This window comes from Ranitomeya variabilis, chromosome 8 (genome assembly GCF_051348905.1).
Source record: "Ranitomeya variabilis isolate aRanVar5 chromosome 8, aRanVar5.hap1, whole genome shotgun sequence".
Classification (NCBI taxonomy): Eukaryota; Metazoa; Chordata; class Amphibia; order Anura; family Dendrobatidae; genus Ranitomeya; species Ranitomeya variabilis.
In genome coordinates, this window is record NC_135239.1 from 14,389,224 (window position 1) to 14,415,994 (window position 26,771).

At 45.3% G+C, this 26,771-nt stretch overlaps 2 long non-coding RNA genes across 2 annotated transcripts in view; one reads left to right on the top strand and one right to left on the bottom strand.

Annotated features, from left to right (window-relative positions):
• The window catches only part of LOC143787400 (uncharacterized), a 60,769-nt gene extending 43,019 nt beyond the window's left edge, over positions 1-17,750 (top strand). Inside the window, exon 3 of the long non-coding RNA XR_013218352.1 lies at positions 16,482-17,750. This is a non-coding gene — a long non-coding RNA (uncharacterized LOC143787400). The remainder of the gene's footprint in view (positions 1-16,481) is intronic.
• A 4,322-nt stretch (positions 17,751-22,072) lies between these two features.
• Positions 22,073-26,771, bottom strand: part of LOC143787402 (uncharacterized) — a 33,231-nt gene continuing 28,532 nt past the window's right edge. The window contains exon 3 of the long non-coding RNA XR_013218354.1: positions 22,073-22,306. This is a non-coding gene — a long non-coding RNA (uncharacterized LOC143787402). The remainder of the gene's footprint in view (positions 22,307-26,771) is intronic.

Consider the following 26,771-nt stretch of genomic DNA (forward strand, 5'->3'; position numbering starts at 1 on the left):
GCAGAAAGACAACACTACACAGTACCGCTTGTGACCACCAGAGGGAGCCCAAAAATAGAGTTCACAACAGATAACACAGGATCCACCATACACAATAGGTGATGTCACAGCTCACCTCCTCCTGTACAATGACTGATAACACCTCTATATACAGTAGATAACACAGGATCCACCATTCACAATAGGTGATGTCACAGCTCACCTCCTCCTCCTCTTGTATAATGACTGATAACACCTCTATATACAGTAGATAACACAGGATCCACCATTCACAATAGGTGATGTCACAGCTCACCTCCTTCCCCTCCTGTACAATGACTGATAACACCTCTATATACAGCTGATAACACAGGATCCACCATTCACAATAGCTGATGTCACAGCTCACCTCCTCCTCCTCCTGTACAATGACTGATAAGATAACACCTCTATATACAGTAGATGACACAGGATCCGCCATTCACAATAGGTGATGTCACAGCTCACCTCCTCCTGAACAATGACTGATAACACCTCTATATACAATAGATAACACAGGATCCACCATTCACAATAGGTTATGTCACAGCTCTCCTCCTCCGCCTGTACAATGACTGATAACATCTCTATATACAGTAGATAACACAGGATCCACCATTCACAATAGATGATATCGCAGATCACCTCCTCCTCCTGTACAATGATTGATAACACCTCTACATACAGTAGATAACACAGGATCCACCATTCACAATAGGTGATGTCACAGTTCACCTCCTCCTCCTCCTGTACAATGACTGATAACACCTCTATATACAGTAGATAACACAGGATCCACCATTCACAATAGGTTATGTAGGTTATGTCACAGCTCACCTCCTCCTCCTGTACAGTCACGATAACACCTCTATATACAGTAGATAACACAGGATCCACCATTCACAATAGGTGATGTCACAGCTCACCTCCTCCTCCTGTACAATGACTGAAAACAACTCTATATACAGCTGATAACACAGGATCCACCATTCACAATAGGTGATGTCACAGCTCACCGCCTCCTCCTCCTGTACAATGACTGATAACACCTCTATATACAGTAGATGACACAGGATCCGCCATTCACAATAGGTGATGTCACAGCTCACCTCCTCCTCCTCCTGTACAATGACTGATAACATCTCTATATACAGTAGATAACACAGGATCCACCATTCACAATAGGTGATGTCACAGCTCACCTCCTCCTCCTGTACAATGACTGATAACACCTCTATATATAGTAGATAACACAGGATCCACCATTCACAATAGGTGATATCACAGCTCACCTCCTCCTCCTGTACAATGATTGATAACACCTCTACATACAGTAGATAACACAGGATCCACCATTCACAATAGGTGATGTCACAGCTCACCTCCTCCTCCTGTACAATGACTGATAACACCTCTATATACAGTAGATAACACAGGATCCACGATTCACAATAGGTGATGTCACAGCTCACCTCATCCTCCTGTACAATGACTGATAACACCTCTATATACAGCTGATAACACAGGATCCACCATTCACAATAGGTGATGTCACAGCTCACCTCCTCCTCCTGTACAATGACTGATAACTCCTCTATATACAGCTGATAACACAGGATCCATCATTCTCAGTAGGTGATGTCACAGCTCACCTCCTCCTCCTCCTGTACTAATTGAATAATAAGGAGTATCTGAATGTCCTGATAAAGGCTCCGGTGTGGCCGGATGACGTCCGCGGTATTATCTGTCTCGGAGGTCACTTCCAGAGTACATTTCTCTGTTGCTTTATCAGTTGCAGGTCGTGGTTTCGGGCCGATGCCGCCTCTCGCCTCTTCTCTCTGCATTGACCTGACGAGGTGTCTGTTATCCGGAGATTCGTGTTTCTATATTTTTAGAACAAATCCTTCATCACCGGAGTCGAGGTTCTTCGCAGCTCGGAGACTTTTAACCTTTTCCAATATCCTCGCTTGTCGTTTCGGGCTGTTAAGCTGCTTTTATAGGAGCTGAACCCTATCTCGGGCTCTGAAGCCGTGAAACGCGTGGGATTTTTATTGGCCGGTGCCATCATGCTTGGTTAAGTACACTGCGCTGCTATTTTAGCCGATCGCCGGGGCCCAGGAGAACTTGACAGTTAAATGAAAGTTGTCAGTCTTCTTCATGCTCCTGCAAGATTAGGTAATAAACGGGAAAAAACCTGGAAGCAACTCAGATCAATGACTCGGGCAAATAAAAGGCGAACGTAATGAGATTCTGAAAAATGCAATAGGGAAACGCCAGAGTCGTCGAGCCATTGTTGAAACAGAGACTGATAGTAAAAGAGAGAAAAATCCATATTGTTCACCTTTAAAAAGATTTATTATAGAGAGGAGGCGACGGGTGGTGCGGCCGAAGAACCGCAATCATCAGCAAATTCCCTCACAATGGCAGAAGCTTCTGTCACTGCCCTTTAATATCAAAGACGACGATTGACAACCAAAATCCGCCATCAGAGCTCTTCTGGGGTTGTCACACAGTATTTCCAGATGTTGGCGGACTACTACTCCCATCAGAGCTGAATAGGACGGCTGTACAGCAAATGATGATTCAGGGAATGTTGACTTTTAATATCATGTCGTATTGACGGCCAGTATTCTGTGATGATGAATTTCTCAATATCCCTTGTCCTGGACACAACGCCAGGCTCTGCTTCCTCCTTACCAGTGGTCATCTCGCTCTGCTGGGAATCAAGTCACCATAGTAAACCCAGTGCACTAATTCCTTATTGGTCGGCTCAGACGCCGTGGGCCGCCTGAGTTTTCAGGTAGTTTGGTGTTCACACCTCTGCTGCACCATGGAGCTCTGCTGTTCTGTACAAGTATACTTCCTGAAATCCCATCTCTGTTAGAAGAACCTCTGGACTCTGCTACTATTCTACAAGTGTGCCACCTGGCATACACAGAATTGCTCCAATCGCTGGACTCTGCTACCTTGTCACAAGTTTGTTACTCAACTAAATTGCCGAGCTCTGCTGCTTGGTCACAAGTGTGTTACTTGACAAGCCCAGCTGTGCTACATTGCTGGGATCTGCTACATTTACAGAAGTCTATCTTCTAACACACCCAGGTCTGCTGTATTTCTGAACAAGTGTGTCTCCTAGCAAAGCCAGCTCTGCTACATTGCTGGGATCTGCTACATTATTACAGGTGTTTCTCCTGACATACCCAGCTCTGCTAAACAGCTGAACACTGCTACGTCACTGGTGTGTTTCCTGACATACTAAGTTCTGCTGTATCTCAGACCTCTGCTACATTACCACTTGTGTATCCTGACACAGCCAGCTCTGTTATGTCGCTGAACTCTACTATATTGCCATAAGTATGCCACCTGACATAACTAGAACTGCTTTAACCCCTGGACTCTGCTACCTTCGCACAAGTATCATGTCATGCAGCACACTGCTAAATTGCTGAGCTCTGCTACTTTGTCATAAGTGTGTCACTTGACAAACCCAGCTCTGCTACATTGCTGGGCTGTGCTACAATTTCAGAAGTATGTCTCCTAATGCACCAGGTCTGCCATACTTCTGAATTCTGTCATATCATCACAAGTGTGTTTCCTGACAAATCCAGCACTGCTACATTGCTGGGATCTGCTACATCACCACCAGTGTTTCTCTTGTTAAACTGCTGAAAACTGCTACATCATGAGTGTGTTTCCTGACATACCCAGCTCTGCTGTACCTCACAACCTTACTAGAGCTCCCTCTAGTGGCAGGTCAAAAAGTTGTACAGAGCAATTTATCAGCACTAAAGTGTCGCAATAAGACAGAAAGTGTTGTAATGGATACACTGGAGAGAAAGGCTTACTAAAGGAATTTCCTGATTTAGAAAATCCATATGCATATGAACTTGACAACTTAATAGAGGGGTGGGGGTTACAAACTAGTTTCTCTGGAGGACCCAGGATAACTGTGCATTGTATTTACATCCCATTAATTAATATAGGAACCATGTAATACTTCAAATCGCCTGTGGTGGCGCTGCAGGAGAACTAAACTTCTGCTGATCACTGAGATCAGATGATAAAATTTGGGGGGTTTTGGAGATTTTTTATTTTTTTTTGCTAAAAACGGGATTGTCAAAAAAAAAAAAAAAGATAAATGTTTCAGTGGATCTTCTCTTAAAGTCAAATAAATGAGCAATGAATATAAAGTCCTTCCACCGTGAATATCAGCTCTGCCCTTTGCTGCCTCTATATTGGGAGAGACAGATCATGATCCATGGTGGTGACCTCATTATCTCACGCGCCTCCTGACTTGTACGGCCGGTGACTGATGGGGATGTTGTCACACGTAACTGCGACTCCATGAGAACATCGGACATCACAGCTTACAATGTTATTTACAGGTTCACCGGCCACATGCATATAAATATCCCAGGGCTGACAATCGCCTCACCCCTGAAATAAATATAGAGGTCGTCCTCGTAGAGGTGCAAATGGGCTCATCCTTAAAGGGGTTGTCCAGTTTATGAAAATGTCATATCCTTGTGGATAATTCTGTAATATTAGTGGGGTGGTGGCTCCTCTGTACAATTCCTTAGATTTTAGACTGGTTTGAGGCCCTTCACTTTCTCTGGAGGACCTATCCTATTCTGCATTGCACAGACAATTAATTATGGACACAAGTAATGCTTCATTTCTCCTGCAGTGGCGCTATAGGGAACCTAAACTATCAAGTGTCCCTATTGATTTCAGCTGATAAGTGATGAGCGAGTGTACTCATTGCTCGGGTGGTCTCCGAGTATATGTTAGTGTTTGGAGATTAAGTTTTCTTCGCTGCAGCTGAATGATTTACAGCTATTAGCCAGCTTGATTATATGTGGGGATTCCCTAGGAACCAGGCAATCCCCCCATGTACTCAGGCTGGCTACTAGCTGTAAATCATGCTGTTGAGGCGATGAAAACTTAAGTGAGTATACTCGCTCATCACTACAGCTGATCCCTAAAAATTTCAGCAAGGGGGACGCTTTGTGATGAGGAACAGGTGGATCAGAGCTGAAATGAGGAATAGGTGGAGCAGAGATGAGATGAGGAACAGGTGGATCAGAGCTGAGATGAGGAACACGTGGAGCAGAGCTGAGATGAGGAACACGTGGATCAGAGCTGAGATGAGGAACACGTGGAGCAGGGCTGAGATGAGGAACACGTGGAGCAGAGCTGAGATGAGGAACACGTGGATCAGAGCTGAGATGAGGAACACGTGGAGCAGAGCTGAGATGAGGAACACGTGGAGCAGGGCTGAGATGAGGGACATGTGGAGCAGAACTGATATGAGGAATAGGTGGAGCAGAGATGAGATGAGGAACAGGTGGATCACAGCTGAGATGAGGAACAGGTGGAGCAGAGCTGAAATGAGGAATACGTGGAGCAGAGCTGAGAAGAGGAACAGATGGAGCAGAGTGGAGAAGAGGAACAGGTGGAGCATAGCGGAGATGAGGAACAGGTGGAGCAAAGCGGAGATGAGGAACAGGTGGAGCAAAGCGGAGATGAGGAACAGGTGGAGCAAAGCGGGGAAGAGGAACAGGTGGATCAGAGCGGAGATGAGGAACAGGTAGATCAGAGCTGAGATGAGGAACACGTGGAGCAGGGCTGAGATGAGGGACATGTGGAGCAGAGTGTCAGGACTCTGAACATTTTTTATTACCTTTTTGTGCATTACTGCCCTTTTCCAAGATGGCATCTTTGGTCTCATGTGCACTGTGTCTTCCTGCTATAAAACTCCACCCCAACCTTCAGTCTGTGCTAGAGTATTCTGCCTTGCATCCAGCTCCTGACCTCTGGTGACTCCCTGGCTATATACCTGCTCCTGTGAACCTGTGGGGTTATCCTGCTACTCTGCTCTGAGTTCCTGCTGCATACACCAGTTCCAGTAATCCTCCTTCATCTGCTGCTCGTGTTTGCTTCCATCTGCATTTGCTGGACATGTAAGCTGTTTCTGCTCTGCAAGAACCTGAGACTATTACCCAGACCTCCCTGGTTGAGCTATTATTTGAACTGCCTTATAAGCATATCTATCTGTGTTTTGGACTAAGCAAGGACTTATTCGTGTCAAGTATCCTCAAGAATAATTGTGCTTCATAGACTTTCTGCATGATTGCATTTTCCTCTGACGTTTCCTATAGACTGCTGAGCTGCATTTGATATTTGCACCAAGTGTTGTGGACTTGTGTTTCTCTCTGCACCTGTTTGAATCACCGTGTGATAATATAGGCTTTACCACTTATAAAACTGTGTCCTGTAGTTGTCTTGTTCCACGCAAAGAGTCTCCTGAGTTATCCCCTATAATTATTACAGGATACTCTAGCCTAAAAAAAAAGGAGACTGCTGGAACAATGACTGCAGAAAGCAGACTAGAGCAGGTGTTTTCCTTAAGTAGATCACTGCAGAAAGATGTGGAAGGTCTGCAAAAGAAGTTTGGAAGCTTTGAACTCAATCAACAAGTGTTTGGACAGACTTTGCAGGACTTAAGCACCCGCATGGCAGCCCAGGAAAACAAACTTGCTGGCCTAGAGTCCCAGTATGGACGGGCTTTTCAGGACATAAGCACGCAAATAGCTGCACAAGCGACTTTTCCCTCTGGGCAACCACCACCAGCTAGCCCACCTAAGTTGCCCCCATTCAGATTTAATGGTGATCGCGACAAATTTTGTGGCTTTGTGAATAAATGTATGCTATATTTTGATGTGCATGCTGACCGTTTTCCTAATGATAGATCCAAAGTATTGTGTGTAATAATGCTGCTGACCGCACGAGCGCTCGCCTGGGCGAATCCGATGATTGAGTCTCGTGACCCACGGTAAAATGACTTGGATGATTTCTTGGCTGCTATGGTATTAATGTTTGATGATCCTAATCACCGTGCAACTGCTGAATCTGCTTTATTGTCTTTACGCCAGGCAAAACGTTCTGTTATTGAGTATGCTACTGAATTCAGGAGATTAGCGGTAGATACCAATTGGGACAGTTATGCACAATTGCCTATTTTTAAAAGGGGTCTGTCTAGTATTGTAAAAGCTGAACTAGCTTGCTCTGAGTCACCACAAGAGCTAGAGACATTTATACAGCATTGTGTGCGCATTGACATTCGCCTTACTGAGCGTAGGCAGGAGAAGTTTGCTGCATATAACCATATTTCTAACTTTTCCCTTCCTTCCAAAGAGCCTGCAGGTAAAACATCTCGGGAGGTGGAGGAGGTGCCCATGCAAATTGATTCCGTTCAGAGGCGCGAGATCAATGAGCGCCGGGAGCATCGCCTTCGTGAAAGTCTATGTTTCTACTGCGGCCAGTCTGACCACTTCTTGATCAATTGTCCTAAGTGTCCTAGATGGCCTAACAAGGTGCTAGCAGCAATAGGGGAGTATGACAACTGTGATGATGAATCTGACATCTCTGAATGTAGCCTGCCTTTAAATGCTGTATTCCATTCACTTTCTATGACTTCGCCCCCCAAGGAGTTTAAGGAAAAGAACTCTCACTGTTCTCTCCCTATTAAGATCCTGTGTTCAGGACAGTGGATTTCCAGTGCAGCTATGATTGACTCTGGTGCAGGTGGCAATTTCATGGATATCGCATTTGCCAAGGAACATGGTATTGAAATTCAGCAAAGAGCATCTCCAATTACCATGGAAACAGTGGATGGGTCACCTTTAATCTCTGGGCCTGTGGATCAGGAAACCGTTCCCCTTGAAATTTTGTTGGAGCCTAATCATCAGGAGCAACTTTCTTTCTTGCTAATTTCTTCTCCTCATTTTCCTGTGATTTTAGGCATTCCTTGGTTGCGTTCTCAGAACCCAATTATCAACTGGGAGACCAAGGAGATTATCTTTCCAACAAGGAGCAACTCAGCGTTAACAGAAGCTGTCCCGGAGTCCACGGCTACGGAACCACATGTACAGGTATTTTCTTTACCTCCAGCATATAAAGAGTTCTCTGACATCTGTGAAAAGAGGAATGCAGATCAGCTTCCTCCACACAGGCATTATGACTGTCCCATTGAGTTGCTTCCTGGGGCAGCTATTCCTTTTGGTAACGTATACCCTTTGGCGGCACCTGAGCTTCAAGCCTTAAAGGAGTATATTGATGAAAATCTGGCCAAAGGCTTCATATGTCCTTCTTCCTCACCAGCAGGGGCACCTATCTTTTTTGTAAAGAAGAAGGATGGGACCCTGAGACCCTGTGTTGACTATCAGGAACTCAATAAGGTAACCATATGAAACCGTTACCCTTTGCCTCTGATTCCCGAATTACTGGAAAGAGTCCGCCATGCTAAGGTGCTCTCTAAACTGGATCTTCGTGGGGCTTATATTTTGGTGCGTATTCGTCCAGGGGATGAGTGGAAGACAGCATTCAGATGCTGGTATGGACACTTTGAATCTCTTGTGATGCCCTTCAGGCTTTGTAACGCCCCTGCAATGTTTCAACACCTTGCTAATGACATTTTCAGAGATTTGTTGGACCAGTTTGTAGTGATCTATTTGGACGATATACTAATCTTTTCTGACTCTCTACAGGAACATGAAGAACATGTCAAAACTGTTTTAAGACGTCTGAAAGAGAACCATCTGTATATTAAGCCGGAGAAATGCGAGTTCCATCGTTCTGAGATACAGTTCTTAGGTTATATCATCTCTCCCCAGGGGCTGAACATGGAATCTGGTAAGATTCAGGTTATCCTTGACTGGCCGGTACCCAAGAACGTTAAGGAGGTCCAACGTTTTATTGGTTTTGCAAATTTCTACAGATGCTTCATTTGAAATTTTTCTGATATTGTCCGTCCTATTACTTCCTTGACAAAGAAGGAAAAGCCCTTTAAGGGGTCATCACAGGCTCAAGAAGCTTTTGATCGGCTTAAGATCTGTTTCACATCAGCACCGCTGTTGATACACCCAGATCCAACACTTTCTTTCATTGTGGAGGTGGACGCTTCTGATAATGCTTTGGGGGCTATTCTCTCCCAAAGAACTGGAGAGAAGGGTCTGCTACATCCTTGTACTTTCTTTTCCCGTAGACTAACCTTAGCAGAGAAGAATTACGACGTGGGAGACAAGGAATTGCTGGCTACTATTGCGGCTTTCAAAGAATGGAGGCATCATCTGCAAGGAGCTGCACAACAGATTATAGTGCTAACTGACCATCGCAATTTAGAGTTCCTTAGATCCACTAGATGTCTTTCTCCTCATCAGGCTCGTTGGAACTTATTTTTAAATCAATTTAACTTTGTTATCTCCTACCGTCCAGGTTCTCGTAATGGGAAGGCTGATGCTTTATCCCGAATCCATGCTGCGGATTCCGTACCTGGAGCCCCGTCCAAGACCATTCTATCTGATGCCAATTTCATTGGAGTTATCCACGATCAGGACTTGTGGAAGGAGTGCAGGGAGGCCTATGATGGTGATGTATTTCTGGCCAACCCACCTGTGGATATTAATCTTGTCTTTAAGGGTGGCATGTGGTTCAGAGATCGACGTATCTACGTCCCTGAGGTCGTCCGTCTGCAGATCCTCAAGTTGGTACATGACTCCAAGTTGGCTGGTCACAGGGGGGTACAGAAGACACAAGAGTTCCTGAGCCGATTCTTCTGGTGGCCAACTTGCCTGAAGAATACCAAGGACTATGTTCTCTCTTGCGAGGTATGTGCTCGTTACAAGACTCCTCATGTGGCACCTACGGGTCTTCTACAACCATTACCTGTTCTGTCCCGCCCTTGGGGAGTCTATATCAATGGACTTTATTGTGGAGCTGCCTACATAGGGGGGCATGAATACAATCATGGTGGTAGTTGATCGCTTGACTAAAGCTGCTCATTTTGTTCCGTGCACCGGCCTCCCCTCAGCTAAAGATACAGTGAACTTGATTATACAGAATATCTTTCGGTTGCATGGGGTTCCAGATGAGATCATCTCTGACTGTGGAGTGCAGTTCACTTCAAGATTCTGGAAGGGGTTTTGCTCTGCACTCAATATTAATGTCTGTCTCTCTTCTGCTTACCATCCCCAGACAAATGGTCAGACTGAGAGTACCAACCAGACGCTGGAACAATATCTAAGATGCTATGTCAGCCATCTCCAGGATGATTGGTTGGAGTTGCTGCCGTTAGCTGAATTTTCATATAACAATTCTCAGAGCGCCTCCACTAAATTTACACCTTTCTTTGCTAATCTGGGTTATCATCCGTGTATCTTACCTAGGTCTCCAATTAATTCTCCGGTTCCGGCAGTGGAGGAAAGGCTGACTGCGATGAGGCAAAATCTGGAGGTTCTGAAGGAATCCCTGACCACAGCTCAAAAACGTTATAAGAGATCGGCTGATAGATTCCATAAACCTGCACCCATGTTCAAGGTAGGAGATTCCATGTGGTTAGCAACTAAGAATCTGAAGTTAAACGTTCCTTCACAAAAACTTGGACAGAAATTCATTGGCCCTTTCAAGATCAACGGTATTGTGAGCTCTGTGACCTGCCGACTGAAGCTGCCTAGGATGCCTGGGTGAAGGTACACCCAGTTTTTCATCTATCTTTACTAAAGCCTGCATCTCCTAATACCTTCCAGTGACGTGTTGTGCCACCTCCGCAGCCTGTGGTGATTGATGGGCAAGAACAATTTGTGGTGGAGGATATTGTTGATTCCAGGATTCGCAGGAATCGGCTCCAATATCTGATAAGATGGCAGGGATATCCCCCTGAGGAAGACTCTTGGGAACCTGTGGAAAACATCAATGCCCAACAGAAGATTTCTCGTTTTCATCAGAGATTCCCTGAGAAACCAGGTCCAGGATCGTCCTGAGGCCGCTTCTAAGGAGGGATTAATGTCAGGACTCTGAACATTTTTTATTACCTTTTTGTGCATTACTGCCCTTTTCCAAGATGGCGTCTTTGGTCTCATGTGCACTGTGTCTTCCTGCTATAAAACTCCACCCCAGCCTTCAGTCTGTGCTAGAGTATTCTGCCTTGCATCCAGCTCCTGACCTCTGGTGACTCCCTGGCTATACACCTGCTCCTGTGAACCTGACCTAACTGACCATCGCAATTTAGAGTTCCTTAGATCCACTAGATGTCTTTCTCCTCATCAGGCTCGTTGGAACTTATTTTTAAATCAATTTAACTTTGTTATCTCCTACCGTCCAGGTTCTCGTAATGGGAAGGCTGATGCTTTATCCCGAATCCATGCTGCGGATTCCGTACCTGGAGCCCCGTCCAAGACCATTCTATCTGATGCCAATTTCATTGGAGTTATCCACGATCAGGACTTGTGGAAGGAGTGCAGGGAGGCCTATGATGGTGATGTATTTCTGGCCAACCCACCTGTGGATATTAATCTTGTCTTTAAGGGTGGCATATGGTTCAGAGATCGACGTATCTACGTCCCTGAGGTCGTCCGTCTGCAGATCCTCAAGTTGGTACATGACTCCAAGTTGGCTGGTCACAGGGGGGTACAGAAGACACAAGAGTTCCTGAGCCGATTCTTCTGGTGGCCAACTTGCCTGAAGAATACCAAGGACTATGTTCTCTCTTGCGAGGTATGTGCTCGTTACAAGACTCCTCATGTGGCACCTACGGGTCTTCTACAACCATTACCTGTTCTGTCCCGCCCTTGGGGAGTCTATATCAATGGACTTTATTGTGGAGCTGCCTACATAGAAGGGCATGAATACAATCATGGTGGTAGTTGATCGCTTGACTAAAGCTGCTCATTTTGTTCCGTGCACCGGCCTCCCCTCAGCTAAAGATACAGTGAACTTGATTATACAGAATATCTTTCGGTTGCATGGGGTTCCAGATGAGATCATCTCTGACTGTGGAGTGCAGTTCACTTCAAGATTCTGGAAGGGGTTTTGCTCTGCACTCAATATTAATGTCTGTCTCTCTTCTGCTTACCATCCCCAGACAAATGGTCAGACTGAGAGTACCAACCAGATGCTGGAACAATATCTAAGATGCTATGTCAGCCATCTCCAGGATGATTGGTTGGAGTTGCTGCCGTTAGCTGAATTTTCATATAACAATTCTCAGAGCGCCTCCACTAAATTTACACCTTTCTTTGCAAATCTGGGTTATCATCCGTGTATCTTACCTAGGTCTCCAATTAATTCTCCGGTTCCGGCAGTGGAGGAAAGGCTGACTGCGATGAGGCAAAATCTGGAGGTTCTGAAGGAATCCCTGACCACAGCTCAAAAACGTTATAAGAGATCGGCTGATAGATTCCATAAACCTGCACCCATGTTCAAGGTAGGAGATTCCATGTGGTTAGCAACTAAGAATCTGAAGTTAAACGTTCCTTCACAAAAACTTGGACAGAAATTCATTGGCCCTTTCAAGATCAACGGTATTGTGAGCTCTGTGACCTGCCGACTGAAGCTGCCTAGGATGCCTGGGTGAAGGTACACCCAGTTTTTCATCTATCTTTACTAAAGCCTGCATCTCCTAATACCTTCCAGGGACGTGTTGTGCCACCTCCGCAGCCTGTGGTGATTGATGGGCAAGAACAATTTGTGGTGGAGGATATTGTTGATTCCAGGATTCACAGGAATCGGCTCCAATATCTGATAAGATGGCAGGGATATCCCCCTGAGGAAGACTCTTGGGAACCTGTGGAAAACATCAATGCCCAACAGAAGATTTCTCGTTTTCATCAGAGATTCCCTGAGAAACCAGGTCCAGGATCGTCCTGAGGCCGCTTCTAAGGAGGGATTAATGTCAGGACTCTGAACATTTTTTATTACCTTTTTGTGCATTACTGCCCTTTTCCAAGATGGCGTCTTTGGTCTCATGTGCACTGTGTCTTCCTGCTATAAAACTCCACCCCAGCCTTCAGTCTGTGCTAGAGTATTCTGCCTTGCATCCAGCTCCTGACCTCTGGTGACTCCCTGGCTATACACCTGCTCCTGTGAACCTGTGGGGTTATCCTGCTACTCTGCTCTGAGTTCCTGCTGCATACACCAGTTCCAGTAATCCTTCTTCATCTGCTGCTCGTGTTTGCTTCCATCTGCATTTGCTGGACATGTAAGCTGTTTCTGCTCTGCAAGAACCTGAGACTATTACCCAGACCTCCCTGGTTGAGCTAAGATATTATTTGAACTGCCTTATAAGCATATCTATCTGTATTTTGGACTAAGCAAGGACTTATTCGTGTCAAGTATCCTCAAGAATAATTGTGCTTCATAGACTTTCTGCGTGATTGCATTTTCCTCTGAAGTTTCCTATAGACTGCTGAGCTGCATTTGATATTTGCACCAAGTGTTGTGGACTTGAGTTTCTCTCTGCACCTGTTTGAATCACCGTGTGATAATATAGACTTTACCACTTATAAAACTGTGTCCTGTAGTTGTCTTGTTCCACGCAAAGAGTCTCCTGAGTTATCCCCTATAATTATTACACAGAGCTGAGATGAGGAACATGTGGAGCAGAACTGATATGAGGAATAGGTGGAGCAGAGATGAGATGACGAACAGGTGGAGCAGAGCTGAAATGAGGAATACGTGGAGCAGAGCTGAGAAGAGGAACAGATGGAGCAGAGTGGAGAAGAGGAAAAGGTGGAGCATAGCGGAGATGAGGAACAGGTGGAGCAAAGCGGAGATGAGCAACAGGTGGAGCAGAGCTGAGATGAGGAACAGGTGGAGCAGAGCTGAGATGAGGAACACGTGGAGCAGAGCTGAGATGAGGAACAGGTGGAGCAGAGATGAGGAACAGGTGGATCAGAACTGAGATGAGGAACATGTGGAGCAGAGATGAAATGAGGAACACGTGGAGCAGAGATGAGATGAGGAACAGGTGGATCAGAGATGAGATGAGGAACACATGGAGCAGAGATGAGATGAGGAACAGGTGGATCAGAGCTGAAATGAGGAACACGTGGAGCAGGGCTGAGATGAGGGACATGTGGAGCAGAGCTGAGATGAGGAACATGTGGAGCAGAACTGATATGAGGAATAGGTGGAGCAGAGATGAGATGAGGAACAGGTGGAGCAGAGCTGAAATGAGGAACACGTGGAGCAGAGCTGAGAAGAGGAACAGATGGAGCAGAGTGGAGAAGAGGAACAGATGGAGCATAGCGGAGATGAGGAACAGGTGGAGCAGAGCTGAGATGAGGGACAGGTGGAGCAGATGTGAGATGCTGAACACATGGAGCAGAGCTGAGATGAGGAACACGTGGAGCAGAGCTGAGATGAGGAACAGGTGGAGCAGAGCTGAGATGAGGGACAGCTGGTGCAAAGCTGAAATGAGGAACAAATGGAGCAGAGCAAAGAAGAGGAACAGATGGAGCAGAGCTGAAATGAGGAACACGTGGAGCAGAGCTGAGAAGAGGAACAGATGGAGCAGAGTGGAGAAGAGGAAAAGGTGGAGCATAGCGGAGATGAGGAACAGGTGGAGCAAAGCGGAGATGAGCAACAGGTGGAGCAGAGCTGAGATGAGGAACAGGTGGAGCAGAGCTGAGATGAGGAACACGTGGAGCAGAGCTGAGATGAGGAACAGGTGGAGCAGAGATGAGGAACAGGTGGATCAGAACTGAGATGAGGAACATGTGGAGCAGAGATGAAATGAGGAACACGTGGAGCAGAGATGAGATGAGGAACAGGTGGATCAGAGATGAGATGAGGAACACATGGAGCAGAGATGAGATGAGGAACAGGTGGATCAGAGCTGAAATGAGGAACACGTGGAGCAGGGCTGAGATGAGGGACATGTGGAGCAGAGCTGAGATGAGGAACATGTGGAGCAGAACTGATATGAAGAATAGGTGGAGCAGAGATGAGATGAGGAACAGGTGGAGCAGAGCTGAAATGAGGAACACGTGGAGCAGAGCTGAGAAGAGGAACAGATGGAGCAAAGTGGAGAAGAGGAACAGATGGAGCATAGCGGAGATGAGGAACAGGTGGAGCAGAGCTGAGATGAGGGACAGGTGGAGCAGAGGTGAGATGCTGAACACATGGAGCAGAGCTGAGATGAGGAACACGTGGAGCAGAGCTGAGATGAGGAACAGGTGGAGCAGAGCTGAGATGAGGGACAGCTGGTGCAAAGCTGAAATGAGGAACAAATGGAGCAGAGCAAAGAAGAGGAACAGATGGAGCAGAGCAGAGAAGAGGAACAAGTAGAGCTGAGATGAGGAACAGGTGGAGCAGAGCTGAGATGAGGAACACGTGGAGCAGAGCAGAGAAGAGGAACAGATGGAGCAGAGCAGAGAAGAGGAACAAGTAGAGCAGAGCTGAGATGAGGAACACGTGGAGCAGAGCTGAGATGAGGAACACGTGGAGCAGAGCAGAGAAGAGGAACAGATGGAGCAGAGCAGAGAAGAGGAACAAGTAGAGCAGAGCTGAGATGAGGAACACGTGGAGCAGAGCTGAGAAGAGGGACAGGTGGAACAGAGCTGCATAGCCCTGAAAGATCAAAGACAGAGCTAGTCTAGCAGAATAAACTCAGCACAGAAGAACAGAAGCAGAACTGATTTGTACGACTACATGGCAGAGTTGACTCAGGTATATAGACGAGCTAGGTTTCTTAGAGAGACAAATGCAGAGCTGGCAGCTGTATGGCCGAGTCCAATGCAGAATAGGCCAGAAGTATAGACATATTAGCCAGCAATGGGTATATCACAAAGTCCAAGGCAGAGCTGATTAGCAGCGTAGCAGAGTTATCCAGCTATGTATCAGAGCTGGGTTATTCACAAAGTCCATAGCCCAGCTGTCCGGTGGTGTAGCAGAGGTAACCAACAATGTTGCAAATGTAAGTTTGTCACAAAGTCTTGATAAAGCAGAAGTCACTCCCAGTAGTTGAGTAGATGCCAACTACATGAAAACTCAGGCAGTATGTTGCCACCTGTGTTGGCCTGTAAGGCCAGAGAACATAATGTCAGGTGTAAAATGGCTACCGGATGTGCCAAGGAATAGAGAGATGGCTGCGGGAGCAATAAAAGCACAATAGAGTGTTATCCAGATAACATTAGCAGTCGCCTGATGCTGGTGTGCGAGACACAACACTTTGAGAGACCGAGGCAAGGATTCCAGCTGCTGCAATTGGACAGGTTGGCAGATCCAATGTGTTGTTGAAAGTTTTGGGAATAGCGGGTAACCTGCACTGCTGTTATTGTGTCCAATAAATGAGTCCAATTCAATAGAGAGTACAACGTGGTTTATCCCAACGCATTTCAAAGTATTATTGCTTCTAGATTCAATCTCTGTGATCTCCTGAAGAAGTAAGACTACTGTGAAACGCGTTGAGATGTAACCGTATTGTGCCCTCTATTGAGTTGGACTCCTTTGTTGGACATTATACCAGCAGCCCAGGTTACCCGCTATTCCCAAAACTTTCAAGAAACAGATGGTCGGTGAGAGGAGGAGGAGACAGTGTCAGGACGGGGCTGAGTAAAGATAATACCATGTAGATATATAATACATTCAGCATTTAATCTGCACAGAATTCTCTACCCTTTCAGATTCTGGAAAATGAAGGCATCGAAGATTAGAAATGACCACATAGGAATTGCTTGCCGGGAATCCGTCGATGTTACTTGATACAGTAAAGTCTGATATAGAGATCCGTAAGGAAGGAGAACAGAAGACTCTGCATTAGAGAAGATGGGACCGTCAGACAGTGAAATGTTCGGTCTGCTCCAGCCCCTCCGCTTATCCTTCATCTCGGCGAGGACAGTCTTCCTCATGCATGCAATGATTTTACTATCTGGAATTGCCGAATGTTTCTACTTTCTACTAATCTTGGATGAATTCAGAGTCCTGACGTTTATTTCTTGTTCTAGAATTCCTTTATCTGAAGTCTTATATTGACTTTCATAAAGGACAAAGTAATTGAGTCGTTCCAAGTAGATTTTATCATTATCTTCTGACCGTCTAGAATAGATCTCTGGAATTTCATATGAAGAAACCAAAGCTCTGCACTTTACATGAAAGAAGCCCCCCTAGGTTCCCCCACTAGACTTCATGCATCGTGACGGGCTTGTGCTAATGGGCAGCAGACAATCAGAAGAAGAAGAGCTGCAGTGTAAAGTATATGGAAGGACATCGCGGTGTGATGGGAGAGGAGGATGTGGACATCAGACCACCCCAGACTCCAGCAGACAATGCAGCGACGCTGGAGCCACTGGTTACAGCACCAACGGTCTAGTGCTCCAGGAAACATGATCATTAAACATCCAAGATATTGAAAAGCCAGTTCTTAAAGGGGTTGTCCAGCCATAACGTATTGATAACCTAGATAGGTAATCAATATTAGAAAGGCGGTTAACAGATGCAAACAGTGTACAGAACCAGAATACCATGGCTCCATACACCACATAGTGGCCACTTCAGGGTACTGCAACTCAACTCCTATTCAAGTGAACGTGATCTGAGCTGCGATACCTGGAGCGGCCATTAAGGCCACCAATGGCGATAATAACAGCTGCTTGTCGGTCCCCCACCAGTCTGATATTGGGGACGAATCCTATGAATAGGTCAATATGTTAGTTAAGGACAACCCCTTTAAAGGGAGCTTAGGTTATGACTTGACATTATGCTAATTGGGGGTCCTTCAATCTGAGGATTGGTGGGGTCTCAAGTAGCTGGACCACCATCAAGGAAGAAGTGATGGTATATTCTAGCAAAATAACATCCTTTCTATAAATTCTTAAAAATGTCACTTGGATCAGGGGTGTCCAGGATCACCTATTTGCAATTTGCCTCTTTTTCAGACACAACGCCGCTCTTGATCATAGACCGAGTCTGGTAGAGTAACATAGTTTTATTTACTGGTGCTGCAATACCAAACGCAACTGTAGCGCCCCCACTGTCGCAGGGCCGAGGGGTACCCGATACCGGGCCTCGGAGTCTATGTTCTGGGGTTCAGTCAGTGTTCTTATATTTACTATGTACTATTTTTTCTGACTTGAACGCCCCGCCCTTCACCATGCTGTGATTTTAACTACATCCAGACACAGTTGGTTCTGAGCTTCCTATAAAAGCAGGCTTTATCATGTTATTAGCCATAGGTCAGTGTTCACACTAGGCAGTCAGCTCAGGTACCCATCCGTTTTGAGATTACCTTGACGTTTGGTGGATGGGCTCACAACATTTGGCCAAATCTTGTGCTAAGAATCTCACGTGTTTTTTCATAAATTTCCCAAGCCATTATGCTATTCACATTTCATGTATTGCACATTTTCTTGCTTTAGCACAGTAAAATTGAGTGCAGCCATTATCAGTCTATCTCCTGGACTGGGAAGAAAACAACAATACATGTCAGCAAAAAGACATACAATTTTGAAAATGCAAGTACAAGTAAACTTTTTAACAGAACTTCCCTTTATGGGAGGTGAGGACACTTGAATGTTACAAACATGGTTAAATACTTTAAATAACTTTTCTTACCCAACCGGGTATTCTACTAAGTGCAAAATTTTTGAACAATAATTTAACATTGCCTTTAAGGATGTACTCACTGAATCCACTAAAGACCTTCTTATAAAACATTATAAGGCTAATCAACTTTTCTGCATTCTCCTTCTTTACATCTGCAGGACCGCCTGTCCTAACTGCTCCAGGCCTACTGCCTCTCCTTTCTGTTACAGGACCGCCCCTTTCTGCCCGGGCCTACTGTCTTTCTACTACTATACACGGTATAGAACGTATCATCCATCTTTCAGTTCGGATTACTGAGCCATCTCTGTATGGCTCCTAGGAGGACTCACTGACTAACCCCGTACGGGTTCACTTTCTGTCCTCATTCTTCTATCAACATCATTAAACATTTCTCACAATTTAACTAGCTTTCTACATATAACCTTTACATATCAGCATTATCAGTACTTTCTTTCAAAACATTATCATTCTTCAAGTGCTTTTGATGAACATCCCCTTTAAGAAGGGACTAAGTCTCTATGAGGTAGTGCAACTTCTCAAGCTGCAAGTCCATATGCAGCAAGGACTCCTGTACTGTTTCCAGGAACAGTTTCTTCGCAAAGAGTCCTTTCTTTGTGTAAAACCAGTAGAGGGCACCTTTAAGAAGGTGCAAACTATGTACAAAAAGTTTGTAATCATGCATTGTTCATGATTCAGCAGTTCTTGATAACTTGTGCAAACAGGTAGAAAACAAAAAGTAAAGGAAGGGATCCCGGGTAAACAAAGGGATCCCTTTAAGAGTTAACCCTGACCGGGTTGTAGCAGCAAAACATCAGAAGGACAAACAGTTAACTATATACAAATGATGAAGCATTCTTGCTTACTCAGTTTCTGGCTGCGCAGGGGGCGGTCTCCTTCCTGCGGCTGAGGTGGTATCAGTGTCAAGGGTTGGTCTCTCGGGTGCGGTCAGGTCACCCGGTGTCTGGATTCGAAGGCTAACCCTGGCTGCAAGCTCGGTAGCCGCAACAAGGCGTACAGTAGCAATAGTAACAAGATCTGTCAGGTCCGGATCAGTCAGGGTCGGGACAACAGGTGACACCCCCTCAGGCCCACATCGCTGGACGTTCCGAGCGCACCATCCTTGCGCACTCCGGTGGCGGGTGTAGGTCACCTGGTCCCCCCTTTGCAATAGTGGGTCTCCATATTGATCGCGGCAGGGAGTCTTCACGTTATAACTGGTAACGAAGATGTCAGTCGGTAGTCCCGGTTCCTGTATGGAGCCCCAACCCCGCTTTGGGTGAAAGGCCAGCACAGTTCCCCGCTTTACCGCGTCCTTCCTGCCGTGCGCAAGCTTTGGGCGCCGTACGGTTAGTGGATCAGTCTGTCCGGTCTCTTTTCGGTTTTTCCAATGTAGGATCACACATTGTTTATATTGTTCCCAGGTGAGCACAGCAAGGGTGAAGCCTTCCTCCCGAGCTCCTTCTGGCCCGGTCCAGGGGGTGTCCCACTGGAGGATCACCCCTTCTGGGCTCACATCTATGGGTTCCCCCATCGTGGTCGGTAGTGGAGGTACCAGCTTCCCCATCGTGTCGGGGGTAAGGATCACCCGCTCCACCGAGAGGAAACAGTTATTGCTGGGGTGAGGAGCGGTCACGGGAGCGGGATCGGTCAGGGGAGCTGGATCGGTCGGGGGAGCAGAATCGGCCGGGGGAGTAGGGGCGCTTTCCATACCTGCGTCTGATGTGATTCCACCGGTGTCGATCCGTTCCGCTGACAAGGACACTGGAATCGGCTGCAGCCCGGACCGCGGCTCCTCCGATGTGGCCTCTTGATGTGGCTCCGCCCTCCATGGCTCCGTGGTTGGGATAGGTAGGCTCGGCTCCTCCGTCGGCGGCTCCAAGGAGTTCAGATCCTTCACCGGCGGTGGACGCGAGTCCGCCTCTGGTGGGTGAGGGCAAGCCGGGATCACTTCGCCGTCGCTCGGGCACTTGCTGCTCATCGTCGCTGCCCGGCATTCGGCGGCAACGCATGCACCTGGCTCCGCCATTTCTCCTAGGTCGAGCTCCTTCTTCGCCTCGTTCCCGCCGTTGCAAATCTCCTCTGCTGCTGGGCAGGTCGTCATCCCGCAGCAGAAGTCGGAGGGGACGGTCGCTACTCTTGGCGCCGCTTTGGTGGTCTCCTCCCATGGCACGCCCCTCTTCTTCCTCTGCGCTCCCTGTGGTACTGCAATGGCGGCGGATCTTGGCGGGAACTTTTGGCGGCAAGTGACAATACACAGTCTTTACAATAAGTTACAGTCCAAGCACAATAAATCACAGTTCCAAGGCACACATGACCCGATTCCTCACGCTTAAGTAGATCCTGTTCGTGACGCCAAGTTGTAGCGCCCCCACTGTCGCAGGGCCGAGGGGTACCCGGTACCGGGCCTCGGAGTCTATGTTCTGGGGTTGTCACGGTGGCTAGACCCGGTCCGTGACCCTGCTGAGGGGCGTACAATGATAGGTGTGCGTGATGGTGATGATGTTGTAGTGGTGCGGTGCAGGTTGCAGTAAATAACGAGGACACCAGGTTGCAGTCTCTTTACCTCTTTACTGAAGGCTTCAGGATCCTCAATCCGGAATACGGTTAACCGGGCTGCGCAAGTCCGGCCGGTCCGATGGCACCTCCAGAGTTCCCTTTGCAGGTGGAAATCTGTGCCTATCTGCTAGCGCTTGTGTGTTGTAGTCCTTCCCTGCTAAGCACCACGGGATAGTCCTCACAACTGTTGTGTCTGTTTCTCGTGTTCCCTCACAACTCGATTCTGATGTTCTTCCACGTCCCCCAGATCTTATGGTTAGGACGCACCCATATGACGGGGAGGCTCGGAGCTCTTCCGGGACTCTCGCGTCGCCCCACTCCTGTTGTTACCCCCCCCCCTGTGTCTTCCTAGGTCAATTGGGTGAGACAGCCCGCCTATAACTGACTGTCCTGCTGTAGGTTTGAAGTTTGGCCCGGAGCTCTATACTTCCTCGGCGTTCCGGCCACCGGTTATGCGCCTCAATAGGATGTTGCCTCGTCTTACAGCACGACTCCTACTGGTATTCTCCTTGTTGCGTTGATCTCGTTTCTCACTCAGCACAATAAACCTCGCTTCTTGTCCTTTCTTGGGGTACCGCCGCTATATCGTGCAGGCGCGGTCCCGTAACGTTCTCTCTGGTTGCTAGGCCTCTGTCAGGATCCCACCCCTGACAGGGACCCCTCTGAATCTTCCCCTACAACACCCTCTGCCACAAGGTGTTGCCTGGTTCCAACCCAGTCAGCTTTCTGTCTAACTTCCTGCCTAACCCCCAGTTTTACCAGATTGTGAGGAGTGGCCTAATACATAGAACCCTTAGCTCCCCCTGGAGGCCAGACTGTGAAGTGTATTGGTGTCTGTGATACCTGATCAGATGAACTCCTTCAGTGCCATCAGACGTACCATAGCCCCCCTTAGCGGCGGAGCCACAGCACTGCAACGACCAGGACTCTGGGGCGCTGCACAACCAGAGGGCAAGAGGGGCGCTGTGTTTAGAAGAAAACAGACCTTTTATTCTAATTCTGGACTTTTTACACCATCCTTGGTTAAAATCAACATATGATCCGGTTGTTGATCCCAATAATAGATCTTATTGGATCAGATCTCTACATATTCCAATCATTCCACCTGTAACTTACGTCTGATGTGCAGCTGGCAGAATAAACTATTCAATTTCATTTGGAAAAGATTGGCCGTAGTGAGACGCGAGTTTTCATTTTTTCCTCCCTCGCCCGGAGTCTGTAAGGAGTCCATAGAACAATTTCACACCTCGCTATTTTCATGCAGCCGTCCATTATACATAGCATTGCGTTCACTACACTTATTATGCCTGTAAAGAGTTTCATTCGAGGCGCTCCGCTCCTGACCGCCTGCCTTAAAATAGAAATAGGAATATTACCAGAAAAGGTCCTCGCAAACAATTTCAGGCAGGCGATAAAATTTCACCTTAAATGACTTCTAATTTTCTTTACCTTCTTCTGTTATAAACCATTTATGAATATTATTATTATTATTATTATCATTATTATTATTATTGTTATTATTAATAATAATAATTTATGAACATTATTATTATCCATTTATGAACATTATTATTATTTATTATTTATCAGTACTATTATTATTTTTATTGTTGTTATTATAAACCATTTATGAACATTAATTATTAGTATTATCCATTTAGGAACTTTATGATTATTATTATTATTATTATTATTATTATTACTTCATTCCATTACTTCATGTCCATTCATGATTATTATTATTTATTATTATTATGATTATTGTTACTATAAACCATTTATGAATATTATCCATTTATGAACTTTATTATTATTATGCATTTATAAACATCATTATTATTATTTTCATTATTATTATTACTACTATTGTTATTATTACCCATTATGAACATTATTATTTTTTATTAACAATTTATGAACATTATTTATGATGATTATTATTATGCATTTATGAACATTATTATTTATTATTATGATTAACCATTTGTTATCAATCATATATAACAGTTTGATCACTGCTGATAATGAGGTTTCTATGGGACACTGTGTCTCTGGTGTTACCTATAGGTGGCATCAGAGAGTCAATATTTTACTCCTATCGGAGAGATATTTTGCAGGTTTTTTGCTCCAAAGATAAAAATATTATCATAATATATCATATCACTAAGACTGGAGGGGTCCGACGTCTGATCCCCAGAATTAAGGTCCCGTAGAATTTTCCCTATACAGTGCTCCGTCTGTGACTCCAGCCTGTCTGGGTGCTAAGATATTGGTAAATATTCTGTATTGTTTCACCGCTTATTGTATATTTTGATACATCTGTATCTGGCACCAAACAAGGGATTGCTGCGTCCTTACAGTATGTGCACACAATGACTATTTGCAGGAGATTTTTCCGCAGCATAAAAAACCTGACTTTGGGCAGGAAAGACATTGCATAAAATACACAAACTGTGTACAATACGTACATTTTTGCCTTGTTTTTGATGCATTTTATACTTGTGTTTTTTCCCCCACTACTTTGGGTGAAAAACGCTGCAAAAAAGTTTTAAAGAATTGACGCTGAACATCGGTAAATAAAACGCTTTGATGGTTCAAATCAGCAAGGGAAAAATAAGCAGCGTGTGCATGAGACAAATGTGCTGCAAAAATGTGGCAAAAAAGCAGCGTGTGAACAAGACCTTATTGTACTTTAAAGCTTAGACTACATGGAGATTCTGGACGCGACATTTGTCGTGTGACCAAGGTTTGCTAGGTGTCACTGCTATATAACAGCACAATACAGGTGAATGGGGTTATGTCGAGACCCTTCTGTACTGCGACAGCAACAAGCAAGAATCCCAATGCAACCCCATTCACTTGTATTGTACTGTGATGTAATGTAGCAGAGACATTAGCAATCTTGGCCGTCTACCCCAGCCTAAAGTATGCATGTCACTACAGGTAACTGTTCAGCATAAGCTGTAATGTAGGTGTCCGTGAGGAATTACTCTATTTTAGACAATTAAATTGCTTCTATCCTGCATTTTTATCCAATTTTCCCCTCTCCAGGCTCCAGCTGTAATTTTCTGTTGTCTCTGAGCTTGTGGATAGAGACCAGCGGCTATGATGTTTCCCATGCACAACGTGGAGAATATTTCACAGCAGTACTGAGTAATGTTGTTGTGAATCTAACCCTGGGGTGAGTTAAAACATATACTAAAAGCAGTAGCAACAAGATATAATATTGAAGTACTGAGCAGTGTAGCTGTGAATCTAGAACTTTGGTGAGAAAAAAAAACACTTTCTAGAAAAATGCATCATGCAGGTCATTCTACACCAGTACTGAGCAGAGCAGCTGTGAATTTTGCTCTCAATGAGATAAGATATTTACTAGAAACGGTAGCGGTAAGTAATGCATTATATGTCAGTACTGAGCAATATAGTTGTAAATATAGCAAAGTGATGTGATAAAAGAAATTCACTAGAAAACATCAGTGTGGAGGACATTATACAGCAGTACTAAGCAGTCTAGCTGTGAGTCCAGCTCTAGGTGAGATAAACCATTCACTGTAAGCGTTATCAGTAAGAAACGTTACATACCAATACTGAGCATTGTAGCTGTGAATCCAACTCAATAATGAAATAAAACAGTTACTAGAAAGCAGCATGTATCTGTATGTGTGCCTGCCTCTCTCTTTCACCCTACTTCTCAGATTGCTTCCACCTCCTATTCCCTTCTCTATAGACTTCAGCAGTAACCTGACACTTCAGTGAGTTACATCTTGTCTTGATCAAAACATATTTTGAAAAGTTTTTAGAGTGAATGATGAGTGCTATGATAAAAAAAATCACTAGAAAACATCAGTGTGGAGGACATTATACAGCAGTACTAAGCAGTCTAGCTGTGAGTCCAGCTCTGGGTGAGATAAACCATTCACTGTAAGCGTTATCAGTAAGAAACGTTACATACCAATACTGAGCATTGTAGCTGTGAATCCAACTCTTGTCTTGTCTTGACCAAAACGTATTTTGAAAAGTTTTTAGAGTGAATGATGAGTTTAGGATGAGGGAGGGGAGAAAAAGCAGCTCATAAGTGGAGAAAGTTATCGTAACAGAGAGACGCGGGCATCACAGCGTCATTTGCTACATCTGTATCTTCTGATTATCTGATGCACATAAGTGAGTAATGAGACGACGCTGCGACTTCTTTGTGTATGCAGCTCCTAAGCAGACGTATGTGAGATTACTCCGCACTCCGTTCCCCTCTTTTCTTACCTATTAATATGCGATGGACGCATCATCCGATATCATTCTTCCCAAATATGTAATTAATACAAAAGCCCCAAATGATCTTTCATTAATGAGCAAATAAAAGAGGCGATCATTAGCGGGGGGTGAAATATCTCGTCTCCGTTCTTCTGACCGCGCTTTTATTGTAACACGTTGAGACAGGTTCATCTTCTCGGTTTAGTGACACTTCTTCTCACAGACACTTCTATTAAGTGTTGTGCACACTCCAGCTGACAGCTGCGAACAAGCGCTGGGCCGTCTCCCCTGGTTCACCGCAGCTCGCCGGGCCACCGCTCATTAATGTCATACTTCTATTTTAGGAGAATATATTCACAGATTTACTATCACTTATTAATACCTGTATAAAATATTAGGGGAAGAGCTCACAGCATACACTAAGGTGAAGGGGGGGCACTTATTTTACACGGATTGTTTTTATTTTTTCTAAACAAAAATAATTAATATATTACAAATATTGTGTTTGCGATCATCTAAACATAACGTAACCCCTTACAAAATAGAATTTGGGGATTTTGTGGGGTTCACTGTGCGGTAAAAAGTTAACTATATTCCATCGGTCAGTTTGATTACGGCAGAAAAAAGCATATATAATTTTTTTTATTGGTATTTCGGGGTACATACAACTTTTTTCATTGCTTTTTATTCCTTTTTTTTTTTTTAAGGGGAGGAAAGATGACCAAAGATCTGAAATTTGAAGTTTGGACGCACCTTCTCATTTAATGATTTTTCTGTATTTTCATGACTATGAAAATTGTACATTCACACTGAAGGCATCAAAACTATGAATTAACACATGTGGAATTATATACTTAACAAAAAAGTGTGAAACAACTGAAAACATGTCTTATATTCTAGGTTCTTCAAAGTAGCCACCTTTTGCTTTGATGACTGCTTTGCACACTCTTGGCATTCTCTTGATGAGCTTCAAGAAGTAGTCACCGGGAACGGTCTTCCAACAATCTTGCAGGAGTTCCCAGAGATGCTTAGCACTTGTTGGCCCTTTTGCCTTCACTCTGCGGTCCAGCTCACCCCAAACCATCTCGATTGGGGTCAGGTCTGGTGACTGTGGAGGCCAGGTCATCTGGCGTAGCACCCTGTTATGGACTGGTAATTTAGGAGCGACATGCGACTAGCTCTGGGCAGGTGGTAACTATACAGACCGCAATTCCTGATCTTAACACAACACTAGCAGTAGCCGTGGAATGTTCCTGTCACTCCCTGGACATCTCGTCACAGCCGGAGAACTAGCTACCCCTAAAGGTAGAAACAGGAAAGCTATCTTGCCTCAGAGAAAATCCCCAAAGGATAGGACAGCCCCCCACAAATAATGACTGTGAGAGGAGAAGGAAATGACATACGTAGTATGAAACAAGATTTAGCAAAGGAGGCCAATTCTAGCTAGATAGACAGTAAGGAAAGAAACACTGTGCGGTCAGTAATAAAAACTAGAAAAAGTCCACCGCAGAGATATGCAAAAATCTCCACACCTGACTAAAGGTGTGGAGGGCAAAAACTGCAGCCCA